The sequence below is a fragment of the Copadichromis virginalis genome, linkage group LG6, assembly GCF_057382275.1.
Source record: "Copadichromis virginalis isolate Kocher_CV1m ecotype Utaka linkage group LG6, C_Virginalis_male_GT1.1, whole genome shotgun sequence".
Lineage (NCBI taxonomy): Eukaryota > Metazoa > Chordata > Actinopteri > Cichliformes > Cichlidae > Copadichromis > Copadichromis virginalis.
This window is the reverse complement of record NC_140623.1, coordinates 44,090,493-44,103,487: the sequence shown is the minus strand read 5'-3', so window position 1 is coordinate 44,103,487 and position 12,995 is coordinate 44,090,493. Positions and strand designations below refer to the sequence as shown.

General features: G+C 43.6%; 1 pseudogene; it reads right to left on the bottom strand.

Annotated features, from left to right (window-relative positions):
- Positions 1-305: 305 nt before the first annotated feature.
- LOC146708653 (calpain-1 catalytic subunit-like) overlaps positions 306-12,995 on the bottom strand; it is a 46,333-nt pseudogene continuing 33,643 nt past the window's right edge.

Genomic DNA, 12,995 nt, shown 5'->3' with positions numbered 1-12,995 from the left:
CGTTTTGTCATTTCATTACACTCAGAGCTCCGCCTCCTTACAGGTGAGGAACCCTTCAAGGGTCATGAAAAGGTCAACTCTTAATTGCTTAGAGTCACCAGTAGGTGGAGCCTGCTTCAGCACTGAGTGAGGATGGCTGTGTGGTTAATAATGAAGATGGTACCTCCATCAGGTTGAGCTCGATGGTTCCCAACCCGTCTTTCTCCAGAGCGCTGAAAGCTTCTGCAGAGAGGAAATGGACAGGATGAAGAGGAGGATGAAGATGGAAACATCTGTGACTCAGGGCTGCGACGACTCACCAAACATGGCCTCCAGACGCACCAAGCAGCCCACGAAGTTGTCAAAGTCGATGGTGAGATCAGGTTCACTGTAGCAAGCCACAGGACCTGATGGAGCTGATTGTTCAGGGAGAAACCTGCAGCACACAGAGGTCAGAGGTCACACATGTGAGCACATACAGGTAAGCACTCAAGCAAGCAAACAGGCCTGACGAAGCTCACCTGCGTCTTCCACCGCCGACCTCATGGACCCTGAATTGTCCACGTCCCTGTCACGCTAGACTCTGACAACAGAAACGCATCACAGCGGCGTCAGATCAGCACGCCTATGCCCGGTGGAATGACCTCTGGCTCCAGGATGGGTTCGCTGTCCGGCGTCACTGAAGCAGCAGGTGTGCAATTACATGATCAGGCACACGTCTGGGATTCATTACTCTAGCTACGAGCGAGATCACATGAAAGAGGCGGAGTTTGATGGCAGCAAACTCCGCCTCTTTTGTAATTGGGCACAAAGAGGTTGTGTATCTTAGGGTAAAGGCAGCACAGCGGATGGAGGATGAAGGAGCGCTAGGACCAAACTAATCGATGCTATCAATATCACAGCAGATCAATAAAGCTTCGAGCAGCTGCCACAAACATTCTTTTACTTGTTTAGCTCGAGTCAAACGGGCCGCGAAGCGCTACAGGCTAATTACCCCACTGAGCGCCACTGTTCTTAAAGCACTTTATAAACGAGGACTGATGGAGAGCCCGCCTGAGTCACCAGACCAACAAGCTCCAACACCAGCTGTGCGATCAGCTGCACAAAGACTGTAGAACAAAGAGGGCTGCTCCAGCGAGCGGTCGCTCCAGCGAGCGGTCGCTCCAGCGAGCGGTCGCGCCATCTTCCAGAGATCTGACAGTGACGCGCTCTGGTTTCACCTGGGATTTTAATGCGGTTGCCAGGCAACATGATCATATACAGTCCTGAACAGATTTAAAGCGCCTGTCAAAAACAAGTTAACAAACTAAGAATATTTTTTACAGTGTGGACGTCTCTGAGCCGTCACTAATTAATAAATCACAACGTCAAACCACCAAAATTTGCTTCTGTTCAGGAATGAACTAACTAATAATTTATCTTAACAACATATAATAATAAAAAATAATAATAAAACAATAATAATAAAACATATTATTATTATCATCCCACTGGGTTTGAATCTGGGACTCTCCACCATTTGACCCTAGAACTGAAGAAGCTTCTCTGCTGATAGTTGAAATGTCTTAAAGCAACTTAAGGAAGTCCAGACACTTTTCTTTCCAAGCTCCTTAGACTACGATGACCTGGATGACTGAGAACCTTCACAGACAATAATATGCTTTATTATTTTTTAAGTAAAAAAGTACATTTGAGTCCATGGTAACAGCAGTAATTATCTATTTTAGTTAAAAATTTAATTTAGATTAAAGTGTTTGTGCACACTGGTGGATTAACTATTGATACTGGTAATTTGGGGCAGCTGTGGCAAAAACCCAACACTAGGTGGTGCTCTGATGCATTATTTAAGCTCTGCATGAGATAATGTTAAACTTTTGTGGCTACAAATGAGACGTTATCGCCATGAAAGAGCGGCAGCCTGCTGCTAGGTGTCATAACACCTGATTAGTGAGAATGTGTGCGTGTCAGGTTTGGTGAGCGCGCAGAGGAACCGGTGTACTAATCTTTCCACCACCCTCGCCTTCATCACGCTCTCCCGGCCTGTACTCATCAGATAGTTCTCGATCTTGGTCCACAGCACCTTAAACTCGACCAGCCCCAGCTTCCCAGTGCCATCTTTCTGCAGCAGAGTTCAGGAAGGGAATTGACCTCAGAGACTTTTCATAGTAAGAGTCTTCTGATCACAGACAGACCGGTGAAGAGGCTTTCAGAATAAAAGCTTTACAGATACAGAGCTGCAGGAATGAGTGTTTTGCACTTCCTGTTCACTCGTTTGAAGTGGTTTCATGTTTTTGTTGGACGCTGAAATGATACCAGCGTGTAACACTTTTATTTGGACTTTATTTGTTTTCCCTCCTCCACTGATGTGAACCACTGACGTCACCTGTTCCACATACCTGTGGAAAATGTGCAGTCTGTCGCTCAGGTAATAATGGATTGGATTTAAATAGCGCTTTTCAAGGCACCCAAAGGGCTTTACAATGCCACTATTCATTCACTCTCACATTCACACACTGGTGGAGGCAGCTACAGTTGTCTACAGGTAGACAAACGGTCGGGGTCACAGACCTGTGAGTCCACCTCACAGCAGCAGCCAGGTGACAATAATCAATACACTGATTAACTGATCTTGCCTAACCGGCAAGAAGTTGAGCGGCTGGTACTCTGGTGCAGTCAGCACAATCTGGAGCTGAACACTCTTAACACTGTAGAGATGACAGTGGACTTCAGGAGACATCCCTCAACTCTGCCTCCCCCTCACCATATCAGACAGCCCTGTGTCAACTGTGAAGACCTTCAAGTTCCTGGGTACAACCATCTCCCAGGACCTGAAGTGGGAGACCAACATCAACTCCATCCTCACAAAGACCCAGCAGAGGATGTACTTCCTGAGACAACTGGGGAAGTACAGTCTCCCACAGGAGCTGCTGATCCAGTTCTACACTGCAGTCATTGAGTCTGTCCTGTGCTCCTCCATCACAGTCTGGTATGGAGCAGCCACTAAACAGGACAGGAGCAGACTGCAGCGGACTGTACGGGCAGCAGAAAGGATCATCGGCGCCCCCCTGCCCTCCATCCACGATCTGTACCTCTCAAGAACCAGGAAACGGGCAGGGAAAATCATCACAGACCCCTCACACCCTGCACACAGACTTTTTGATCTGCTGCCCTCTGGCAGACGGTACAGAAGCCTGCAGACCAGGACCACCCGACACAGGAACAGTTTCTTTCCCCTCGCCATCTCCCTCCTAAACAGTTGACCTGTCACACTGCTCCCACTGCCAGACTGCAGCTGCACCTTATGTACATTGTGTAGTATTCATTCCACCTCATTCATTTCTGTATTTTATGTATATAAGTTTAGATTCGTTATTTATAGTTGGTTTACACAGCTTTGTGTACGTATGTGTAATGTGTATATATAGACACGTGTGTGTGTGTGTGTGTGTGTGTGTGTGTGTGTGTGTGTGTGTGTGTGTGTGTGTGTGTTTGTTTTACATTGCTGTGCTTGAGAGCCACCATCTACCGGAACCAAATTCCCTGTATGTGTCTGCACATATACTTGGCCAATAAACACGATTCTGATTCTGATTCTGATCAGTGTGAGCAGCTCTATTAAGGCAGGAGTTTGGGCAGTTTACAGCTCCGCCACCTTCAGGTGTGTTAACCTGTGAGTCAGGTTAAAGGTTAAAGGTCATGGTCATCTGATGAAAGAGGCTTCAGCTCTGTTTTTATAGCACCAAATCGCAACAGCAGTCGCCTCAAGGCGACCCTGACAGACCAATGCCGCACAGCAGCCATCAGCAGCTGTCAGCAGCTGTCAGCACGCAGGCTTGAGATGACCCGAGCGCACCGTGGACGCCAGCACCATGTGTCTGGATAAAGGACTTTCTTGTTTCAAATATTTTTATTGAGAGCTAGTATCATGATTGTAGTTTTTACAAATTGACATAACATAGCTTATGCTCCTTTTTTTCTCTAAACTAACAAGGCAAATAATTAAACAACACCAACAACAAAAAAAAAAAAAAAAAAAAAACCCGCAGTCACCCATAAGGGGTCCCAATACCCCGGCTGTCGACAAAAGGGAAGAGAAACAAATAAACAGAGTTTTATATTTTCCCAAGGTATATAAGTAAAGGGTGCCAGATTAATTCAAACTCTTTTACATTGTCATTCATACTATATCTTATTTTTTCAAGGTGAAGAGTGTTTATAAGTTCAGTAAGCCACGTTTTTAATACAGGAGTCTCATTGCCTTTCCAAAGCTGCAGGATCAATTTCTTTGCAATAATCAAAGCATATGCCATAAACCTTTTTTGAGAGTGTTGTAAATTTTGTGTTTCGTTGGAAATCCCAAAGATGATTACTGTCGGATTTGGTTCAATCTTACTTTTAAAAATATTAGACATATAAGTAAAAATATCATACCAAAAACCCTGAAGCCTTGGACATAGTGCAAAACAGTGTAACAGATTTCCATAGTGTATCTTGCATTTTTCACAGAGGGGGGAACACTCTGGATACATTTTGTGAAGTTTTTCCCTTGAATAGTGTAGTCTATGTATAATTTTGTACTGAATTAAACAGTGACGGGAATTAATAAAAGGCGTATTTATGTTGTGTAAGGCCTCCTGCCAGAAATCTTCTGATAGGAGAGTCCCAAAATCTTTTTCCCACTCCTCTTTGATTGAAGTAGTTGAAGGTATACTCATCTCCTGTATTGAATTATAAAATAATGAAATTCTCTGTTCAAACCCCCTTCCTTCACTAAGACATCTGTCCAAAGGATCGGACGATATGTTTTCAAATTGTGGCAGGTATGTACGGATATAGTCTCTTAATTGAAGATATCTAAAAAAATGACTGTGAGGCAATCCAAATCTATCTTTTAAATGTTGGAATGACATAAAAGTATCATTTAGGTATAAATCTTTTAATTTACAAATTCCCAATTCCTGCCATATATTGAAAGCTCCGTCTATACATGATGGAAGGAAAGAGGGGTTAGCTGTAATAGATGTACACATTGATAGTTTTTTCAATTTGAAGTGCTTAATTATTTGTCTCCAAATTTGTACGGTATTATAAATCACTGGATTCGAATTATAATATGAGTTTGTCAAAAGAATAGGAGAGAGTAGTATTCCACCAACACAGTAAGGAAGGCAGTCCTCCCGCTCCATCTGTAAGCCGTTAGGGAGTATTGCTGTGTCATCCAATAGAAGGGAAATTATTCTTAAATTTGATGCCCAGTAGTAGTACATAAAGTTAGGTAGTGTAAGTCCACCAAGGGATCTATGTTTGCATAGGTGGTCTTTTTTTATTCTATGTGTTTTGTAATTCCATATAAATGGCATAATGATGGCGTCCATCTTTTTAAAAAAAGATTTGGGCAAGAAAATTGGGATGTTTTGAACCAGATACAAATACTGCGGGAGGAATACCATTCTTATTGAATTCACTCTCCCTATTAAAGAAATAGGAAGTGTCCTCCAGTACTGAATGTTATTTTTAAGTTTCTCCAGTAAGGGAAGAAAATTCTCTTTCATTAGGGAGCTGTATTTTTTTGGTATTGTAATGCCCAAGTAAGTGATTTTTTCATAGGATATTTTAAATGGGAGAGATGTAAGCCATTGTTTATTCTCTAATTTAATGGGCAGTATTTCGCTTTTTCCCCAGTTAATCTTGTAGCCTGCGAAAGTACTGAATTTATCAATCACGGAGAGAATTGCTGGGAGGGATATTAATGGTTTTGTTATGTATAATAATATGTCGTCAGCATAGAGCGATATAGAATTAGAAGTGTATGTTGTATCATAACCGTGTATATCCATATGGGTTCGAATTGTCTGTGCTAAGGGTTCCAAAGCCAGGGCAAATAATAATGGACTAAGAGCGCATCCTTGTCTTGTACCTCTGCTGAGTTTAAACTGAGTTGATAATGTCTGATTTGTAAGAATTCTGGCTGTGGGATTATTATAAAGTAGTTTTATCCAAGAGATGAAATCTTGTCCCAGTTGAAATTTTTCTAGGACTGCAAAGAGGTAGGACCACTCCACATGATCGAATGCCTTTTCGGCCTCCAAGCTAAGTATAAGTAGGTCTTGTTGTACCTTGGGGGAATAGATTATATTAAATAGACGTCGAAGATTATTAAAAGAACTCCTGTTTGGAATGAAACCTGTTTGGTCTGAATGCACCAATTTATCTATTACTGTATTAAGTCTACTCGCTAGTATTTTAGCCAGAATTTTTTGATCAGAATTTAATAGAGAAATAGGTCTATATGATCCCACTTCCTCCGGTGCTTTGCCTTTTTTTGGAAGTACTATAATAGTTGCTTCATTCAATGTTGGAGGTAGGGTGCTCATTTTGTATGCATGGTTATATAATTTAAATAGATATGGACTTAATTTGATCTTAAAGTATTTATAAAACTCATTCCCTAACCCATCAGGGCCTGGACTCTTGTTGTTTTTTAGTAATCCGATAGATTTTGTAATTTCTTCAATTGTGATCTTAGCGTTCAAAATATTGGCATTTGTCTGGTCTAACACAGGAAGATCACATTTATCTAAAAATTCCTGCATTTCATTAGGCCCTGCAGTGGGATGAGAAGTATAGAGGGATTCATAAAACTGTCTAAAGTTATCGTTAATATCTTTGTGTGATGTGACCAGATTTCCGTTACTTGTTCTGATTTTATGAATCGCTCTATCATTTTCTAGTTTCTTTAGTTGTCTGGCTAGCAACTTATGGGGTTTATCCCCAAATTCAAAATAGTTCTGTCTCACAAAAGTGAAAGTTCTATTAATATTAATAGATAATATTTGGTTTAGTTTATATTTTAGTGCACAAATAGTATTATACTTATCTAAAGAAGGAGCCATTGCATTATTGACGTCCAGTTCGTGGATTCTTTTTTCTAAATTTAGCTGTTCTAATTTATTCCTTTTGTTCCGTGACGCTTGATATGATATTATAAACCCCCTGATATAAGCTTTAAACGTTTCCCATAGTATATCTGGAGAGGTCTTAGCATTATCGTTTATATCAAAGAATAAAGACATCTGAGAGTTTATATATTGTTTAAATTCTAAATCGTTCAGTAATTGTGGGTCAAATCTCCAATTTCTGTATGTTTTAGTGGGGTTACTAAGTGCAAAGGAGCAAGTAACGGGGCAGTGATCAGAGATAATAATATTATGATAGGTTGCATTTCGAATTAGGGGGAGCATTTTTCCATCCACCAAAAAATAATCAATCCTTGAATAACTATTGTGTACGTGGGAGTGGAAAGAATACTCTCTGCCTGATGGATTTAAAATTCTCCACGCATCACAGATATTCATATTCTTCATATATGTTTTAATAAAATTACTGCTTTTAAACGGTGTGATTTTTTTGGACAAAGATTTATCCAAATATGGGTATAATACTAGGTTAAAGTCACCTCCAATTATTAAATTACTGTTGGGTATATCCGGAATTAAGCTGAAGACCTTTCTATAGAATTCTGGATCGTCATGGTTGGGCCCATAGACATTCAGTAGAATAATTGGAGTAGTATGCAGCTCCCCAGTCACTAATACATATCTCCCATTCTTATCAACTATAGTGGAGTTATGTTTGAACGGGGTATCTTTCTTGATTAAGATAGCTACCCCTCTAGTTTTGGCGGAAAGTGTTGAGTAGTACACCTGATTTATCCATCTACATTTAAGTTTATTGTGAGCCGCATTTTTCAAGTGAGTTTCTTGTAAAAAAATAATATCCACGTTAAGAGATTTCAAGTACGATAAGACTTTGCCTCTTTTAACAGGTTCATTTACACCCTTTACATTCCAAGTACAAAAAGTTAAATCCACATTTTTTACCTTTCCATTATCTTGCATTTGTATACTTTAGGGCGGCTTAATTCTCGTATTTTCCATATTCGTACAGTCGAGATATGGGTCCCAACCCTCACCCCCCACCCCCCTACCCGTGTGTAACCGTGACAAAAAAAAAAACGTAAGCAATGCATCCCTTTCCGTGTATATAAAAAAAAAAAAAAAAAAAAAAAAAAAATTCGAGGGGATGCTATAACAAAAACTAAGCTTACCAAAATATTCTATCTCAAAACTTCCTTTGTCCATAGCGCCTGGGCAAATGATGATTTTTTATATCAAAGTAAATACGTGTCATTGGGCCAGATGCAGAGCTCTGGTTTATCTACCTTATGCCGTCCTTATTGAGATCCAAATTTTTCTTGTGCGTAGCGAAGTGCTTCGTTGGGATCTATAAAGACCAGTTCCGTACCATTGTGTGTCACCCTAAGTTTAGCCGGGTATAGAAGTCCATATTTAACTCCGGGTTGGTCTCGAAGCAGGTTTCTTGCTGGAGTAAACGCTGCACGTCGTTTTACCACCGCCTGGGGTAGGTCGCGGAAAATCTGAACGCGGATATCTCCGAGCTTCAGATTTTTCCTGGTGGAGATTCTTCGAAGTATTTCTTCCATAGTATGGCAATAGTGTATCCTCACAATCAAGTGTCGTGGCGGGGCCTCTTCTTCTGGGGTCACTCGTAGGGCTCTGTGTGCACGGTCCACCAGTGGGGTTTCGTCCAGGTCTAGTAGGTCTCGTAGTAGCCTTGCCGCAAAGTCTCTAGGACGTTGACCTTTTTCTCTACCTTCAGGTACTCCGGCTATCCTTATATTTTTCCTCTTTGAACGCCCTTCCAGATCAGTGCATTTTTCGGACAGTTGTTCCACTTTATTAGAAAGTTGTTTGACTTTTTCTTCTAGTTTCACCACGGAGTTAGAAGTGGTTGTCGCTGATTCTGATAGATCTTTCAGCTGTGCATTGTAATTTTCCATTACCGTTTTTAGAGCTGTGATGGCTTCATTATTTTCAGCCCTTAGCGTTGCGATTTCCCCACGTAGGGTGTCGCAAACGTCTATTTTCATTTGAGTTATCTTATTATCCAAGGAAGTAATCGCAGAGAGTACTTGTTTGTTACCTTGTGTATATTCCTCGAGTGCGGAGTTAACTGGCGTGCCAGCTTTGGCGCCGTCATTTTCAGTTGAGGCCACATCAAATTCGGTCGTTTCTGTCGCCACTAGCTTCGGATTTAGTTTTTTTGGAGGCATTTGGAAAAAAATGCACTCTTCACAATCCCTATGTTGCTTTGTGGGAAGAAGATGTATTACTTTGATATTTGTCGAAATTTCGTAAAATCAGGTGCAGGAGCTGTGGCACACGCGTCTTCACCCTCTCATGATCTAACCGGAAGTCCCGATAAAGGACTTTCTAACAAACCGGCCCCAGACTGTGAGGCTCCGCCCCCATCTCTCCTCCACTCGCACACTGGGCACCGGCTCCCCACAGGGCTGTGTGCTGAGCCCCCTCCTGTATTCTCTCTACACCTACGACTGCAGTCCGACCCACAACAACAATCTCATCATCAAGTTTGCTGATGACACCACGGTAGTCGGACTCATCTCGAAGGGAGACGAGGCAGAGTACAGAGAGGAAGTCCTGAAGCTGGAGGCCTGGTGTTCAGAGAACAACCTGACACTGAACACTAAGAAAACCAAAGAGCTCATTGTTGACTTCAGGAGACACAGCACTGACTTGGCCCCCCTTTACATCAACAGGGAGTGTGTGGAGAGGGTCCACACCTTCCGGTTCCTTGGTGTCCTCATCTCTGCTGACATCTCCTGGACAGACAACATCTCAGCGGTCATTAAGAAGGCCCAACAGTGGCTGCACTTCCTGAGGGTCCTCAGGAAGTACAAGCTGAACTCCAACCTGCTGCTGACCTTCTACCGAGCGTCCATTGAGAGCCTGCTAACCTACTGCATCACAGTATGGTACGGCAGCTGCACTAAAGTGTAGTCAAGACAACACAAAAGATCATCGACTGCCCTCTCCTCTCCTCTCTGTATATCATTGTCCATCTGTATAGGGACAATAAAGGCCTTCTATTGTAATCTAAGCATCTGTCTGACCTCACACCTAACCTGCCACTCTCCAGTCTCACTCCTGCAACGACCTGCCAGCAGGAGGCAGCAGACACTCAGCCTCCGCCTGAGCAGGGAGGGGCAGACTCACGGACACCTGCTCAGGTGACTCATTCTGTCAAAACAGCTTTGAGAGCACCTCATGCTGTGCTCATGTTCTGCTCGCAGCCACACAGACATGTCGCGGAGCACACGTGACTAGGGATGGGTACCGGTGTCCGGTGCCATGATGGCACTGGTTCTGACATAAACGGTAGTAACCAGACCGAAAAGCAGCGCACATTTCGGTGCTTTATTTTCCTGAGCTGTGATACACTTTAGATTCTAGCCAATCATTTTACGTTTCCAAGGATAGTAGGCGGGCCCAGGTACGTACGTTCTTTTAGAGCAGAGCTACAGATTAAAAATGCCCAAGGCGAAGCGGTCAAAGTCTGGCTGTACTTCACAGCAAAAGATGCAAACTCAGCAGCAACAAGTGCTTTAAGCTAATACTGTGATACTGTGCAAAGGAGGTAACACCTCAAATCCGATGAAACACCTGGCGACGCATAGCTTTTTTTTTTAAAATCCGAGAAATGCGCCGTATTTGATAGCTTGCTGCAAGACCTCACACCGAGCGCATCTACTGCGGGTGTGGTGCCTGTTATCGACCCGGAGTTAGCAACATCCCCAAAAACACGAAGAGGAGAGTCCTGGCCCCTAGCCCTGCCAGTGAAGCAGAAATGATGAGGATGATCAGTGGAGAGCGAGCTCTCCTGGTGTTTGGTATGACTGAGAACAGGAAGTCTGCCCAGAGGGTCATTAACACCACCCAAAAAAATCATTGGCTGACCCCTGCCACCCCTGGAGCCCATCGCCAGATCCTCCTGTCTCAGGTAAACCATCACAGGTAAGCCCTAATAACCCCACCTACCAACTGTGGTCGGTGCCTCAGTCGCCAAGGTGCTGCACATAGGGGGTCATATGATTGTTGGGTTTTTCTCTGTATGTATTATTGTGTAATATAAAGCGCCTTGATGTGCTTTATAAATAAAACTGAATTGAATTCCTGTCGGGTGGAGCACCCATAAAGGACTACTCTACTCTATTCTATTCTAGAGTGACCGGAGACGTGTTAGTGAGTGCAAAGCCGCCGCCACGGCGTGCAGGTGTCAGCGGGGCAATTTCTGAAAGTCTACCTGGAAGTGGAAGATGCCAGCGTACTCTCCATCTCTGAAGCTCTGACCCTGCGGGACCACTCGAGCCAGGATCTCTTCATTCAGGGTCAGAGAGGCAATGGTGGCGAGCAGCCAGCAGTCACCTGGACGACGACAGACGGGGGGGGGGACTTAAGTCAAATAAACAAAATGCACACACAGAATATGAAGTCGGCGAGGGGAAACTGCTGATGGACATCAAAGCCAAATCTGATTGGTCCTTTAACCTGCCAATGGGCCTGTGATGCCACGCAGTCAGCTGATACTCTGATTACTCTACAGGCTGTAAGATGTAAACAGAACATGTTTGACAGGTGGATGACACACCCGCCTCAGGCGTTTTTCACACCTGTTTTCAAAGAAAACTTCACCCGTTTCCTTGTTTGGAGTCAGACACCTTTACAGGGGAAGCTGCCGTCTGATTGGCTACACTCTGCTGGGCGTCTCCCTCTGTTACTATAGAAACTATTACTAGACTACAGGCTCACATCACAGTGAAGTAGCTGCCACCCACTCACCTGTCAGCATGTTTATAGTTTGTGTTGACAAGATGACACTCGCCACACACACACACCTGTTAAAAAACACACGCAGCTGAGTGGAATTTTCCAGCTCTGCTGTGGATGTGAAACACAAACAGTCTCAGGTGTCCCCCGCACATGAGTGCGTTTTCTAACGACTGGCATCATCGATTGATCGACTCAGATACGATTAAAAGAATTTACTTTTATCTACTTTAATATGAACCACTAACGTTATCAGATGTCTGTGAAGGTTCTCAGTCATCCAGGTCATCGTAGTCAAAGGAGCTTGCAAAGAAAAGCGTCTGGACTTCTTTAAGTTACTTGAAGACGTTTCACCTTCATCTGAGAAGCTTCTTCAGTTCTAAGGTCAAATGGTGGAGAGTCCCAGATATAAACCTAGTGGGAGTTTCCCCCCACAGAGGGACAAAAGGACCCCTGATGATCCTCTAATCGCCTGAGCCAAGGTGGGAAACTGGGCGTGGGTCCCAATCAGCCAGAGTTTCGGGTGTGTTCATTGTGAAACCTGGCCCCACCTTATCATGCGAATTCCTGAGGTCAGATGGCCCAGGATGTGAGTGGGCGTTAAGGCGTCTGGGAAGGATCTCAAAACTGGATTATAGATGGCAGAGAGTTGGTGTCGTAAACCCCGCCTCTGTTCAAAGATGGTCGCTCACAGTGGACATAGATGCTTCTTTCACTCCTCTTTCAAACCATCTGTCCTCTCTGTCCAAAATGTGAACATTGGCATCCTCAAAGAGTGACCTTTGACCTTTAGATGCAGATGGACTGCTGAGTCTTGTCCTGTGGAGGTGGCTCTTCTGTGTTGTGCCATGCGCTTGTGAAGTGGCTGTTTGGTCTCTCCGATGTAGAGGTCTGAGCATTCCTCGCTGCACTGTACAGCATACACCACATTGTTAAGTCTGTGTTTTGGCGTTTTGTCTTTCGGGTGAACCAGTTTGTGTCTGAGCGTGTTGCTGGGTCTGAAATACACTGGGATGTCATGCTTGGAGAAAACTCTCCTGAGTTTCTCTGATACACCGGCTACATAGGGGATGACAATGTTGTTGCGTCTGTCCTTCTTATCCTCCCTCGCTGGTGTCTGGTCTTCTTTTCTGTGCCTCTTTGCTGACTTTAAGAACGCCCATTTAGGATAGCCGCATGTTTTGAGTGCTTCCTTTACATGTGTGTGTTCCTTCTTTTTCCCTTCAGGCTTAGAGGGAACATGTTCTGCCCGGTGGTGTAGGGTCCTGATTACTCCACGTTTGTGTTCCAGAGGGTGATGGGAGTCAA